The sequence below is a fragment of the Sphaerodactylus townsendi genome, linkage group LG03 (assembly GCF_021028975.2).
Source record: "Sphaerodactylus townsendi isolate TG3544 linkage group LG03, MPM_Stown_v2.3, whole genome shotgun sequence".
NCBI classification, from domain to species: Eukaryota; Metazoa; Chordata; class Lepidosauria; order Squamata; family Sphaerodactylidae; genus Sphaerodactylus; species Sphaerodactylus townsendi.
This window is the reverse complement of record NC_059427.1, coordinates 148,395,742-148,398,764: the sequence shown is the minus strand read 5'-3', so window position 1 is coordinate 148,398,764 and position 3,023 is coordinate 148,395,742.

The following is a 3,023-nucleotide window of genomic DNA, read 5'->3' as shown; positions in this document are numbered from 1 at the left end:
CTGGATGGGTGACAGGGGAGTGGAAAATAAAATGCTCATTTTATTGTATTCCTAAGCTTAGGTGTGCTTGGCACCCTCCCTCTCACTCCATGCCAAAAAACTGACCTTCCCTGAAACACACCCCAGAGAGCTAAAGTATCCACAACATGACTGTGAACTCTTGACAACCTCAGCGTACCTGTGTCGCCCTTCCATCAACTGACACTCGGTTCCCTATGAGCCATACCTGTACAACACAGCATGAAGTTAGTTACCTTGACATTCTTTTGCCCTGAGGCAAAAATAATCCCCTGGCTACCATCCCTCCATCCCTCCCTTTTTTAAAGAGCCTGATGGCAGACGGTTCTTTTCAGAGGGTTCCAAGGGAACCTGCTGACATACACAGTTCAGTAACGTCCACGCCCAAGATTGCGACATATTACATATCAGTATTTCTTTCAGGGAATGAAAAAATAAATCCCCCATCACATCTGACTTTCGGGTTTCTGAAGGAAAAGACATTTCCTCAGCCAAGGGCTGAAATTCAAATGACAGGAGGGTTCGATTAAATGGCAGCTGGGTTGGTGATGAGGCCTGTCAGAATGCCAGTCATTGTGAACGCATGAAACTGCTTCACACTGGAGCCAAGTCCATTTTGCTTCATGTTGAAGGTTGCTTTCTCCAGGGGCTCAGTTTGATGGGCAGGGATTGCAGAATATGAGGCTCCATGTCATTACCCCATATGTCCCCACTCAGCCTCTGCGGTCAGCAGAGGCCAATTTGCTGGTGGTCCCCGGCCCCTCAATGATGCGGCTGGCCTCCACACGGGCCAGGACTTTTACAGCACTGGCCCCGGCCTGGTGGAACACCCTTCCTCCAGCTGTCCAGGCCCTGCGGGACCTTGGCGAGTTCCGCAGGGCCTGTAAGACTGTGTTGTTCCACCGGGCCTTTGGAGTGCCTAGCCGCTGATACTGGTGCCCCCCTCCTTGCTCCTACCTCTGGCACTGGTACATCAGAGACAGCCCTCATATTGAGGGACCTTGCCGTCCCCTCTCTTTTGGGGTGGGATTTGAAATTGAGAAGCCGGGACGCCTTGTTTAAATGTTAATTATTAACCACTGGTTTTAAGTATTTTAAGACTTTTTATTGATGGAGCCTATGTATTGTGTACTGGATTCGCTCCTGTTTAATGCTTCATGTTTTATATTATGTTGTTCACCGCCCGGAGCCCTTCGGGGATCGGGCGGTATAGAAATTGAAATAATATAAATAAATAAATAAATAAATAAATAAATAAATAAATAAATAAATAAATAAAGAAAGAAAGAAAGAAAGAAAGAAAGAAAGGAAAAAGAAAGGAGAAAGAAAGAAAGAAAGAAAGAAAGAAAGAAAGAAAGAAAGAAAGAAAGAAAGAAAGAAAGAAAGAAAGAAAGAAAGAAAGGATTTCTTGGGGCTGCAGCAGACTGAAGGGCAATCTACGTGATATGTGCTGCATGAAAGTGTTGGCTCAAGCCCAGGGGTGTAGGGAGAGAAAATGGCGCCTGGGGGAAAACCTGCTCCGGGCGTCCCCCCACCCCACGCTCCACTTACCTTGGGTGGCAGTGGTCCCGGGCAGCCTGGCATGGCAGGGCCAAGGGGGGAAGGAGAAGGGGTGTGGGGGCGATTTTCCACCCCCCACATGACACGAACAGTGGCCGCCCAGGGCATTTGTCCCCGGGTGGCCCCGTGGAAGTTCCGCCTCTGCTCAAGCATGCAGTGGGGGGGGGGGGTTCTGTGTTCCCAAAAGCACGTGAGCGCAATTCTGATCACACTGCGGAGAAGAGGGTTCGGCCACCCCTGCGCACATTCCATTTTTACATCATGAGATGGTTCCGTGGAGCAGCCACTTGCCCAACTGTGAAAACTTACAATGTAGTCATGGAAACTAATTTTTTTCCAATAGAGCTCATAAAGGCCATTTCAGGATTCAAAACAAGCGCCGGCAGAAGGTTGAACCTTATTCTTCACGCGAGTCATCAGAACTGGGCCTGCCAGGGAAGCCCAGAACTCTTCATCCCACATAAGGCTGCCAACTTTGGGTTGGGAAATAACTGGAGATTTTGGGGGAGGAACCTGAGAAGGGCAGGATTTGGGGAGGGGAGGGACTTCAATGCTGTATCATGCCATACAGCCCACCTTCCAAAGCAGCCATTTTCGGAGGCCAACTTACTGGCGGGTCCTGGCCCCTCGGTGATGCGGTTGGCCTCCACACGGGCCAGGACCTTCTGACTGGGCCTTTTGGCCCCGGCCTGCAATGGAGCGACTCTCCCCCGCAGCTGTCCAGGACTCCTCGCGGGACCTTGGGGAGTTCCTTGGGGGGCCTGTAAGACGGAGCTGTTATTCCTTGCTGGACCTTTGGAGGAACCAGCCAGCTAATGAGTGCCCCCGGCCCTCAACACCTGGGCCATTAACCATCTGATGAGGACTTCGCCATGCACTCCCCTTTTTTTTGTTGTGGGGAGGGAGGGACTTTATATTATTGGATTGCTGGACGCCACCTCACACTCAAATTTAAATTCAAATTTTTAAATTTTTAAAATTGGACTAAGACTTGGAAATTTTTATCGCTGCTTTTATATGTTATCATTTGATATTGTATTTTATATGTTGTGCACCGCCCAGAGCCCTTCGGGGATGGGGCGGTATAAAAGTTTAATAAAATAAAATAAATAAAATTTTCTTCAGGCGAACCGATCTTTATCGCCCAGAGATCAGTTGTAATAGCGGGAGATCTCCAGCCCCAATATGGTTGGCAACTCTTATCACACTCCTGATACAAAGGCACTGTTGTGGCCACAGTAGGATTGCCAAGTTCCTCATGGCAATGGGGGAACCCCTGCCAGTGCATTCTGTCCCCCACTGGTGTTCAATAGAGTGATGGGTGAAAAAATGGGGGAGAAAATAGCATACAGCAATGCCCTAATGTCGCTACCAGCGAAAAAGCCAGGAATGATGTCACTAATGTTACTTGATGCTGAAGGAATTTTCCTGATCTCTATGGTTTT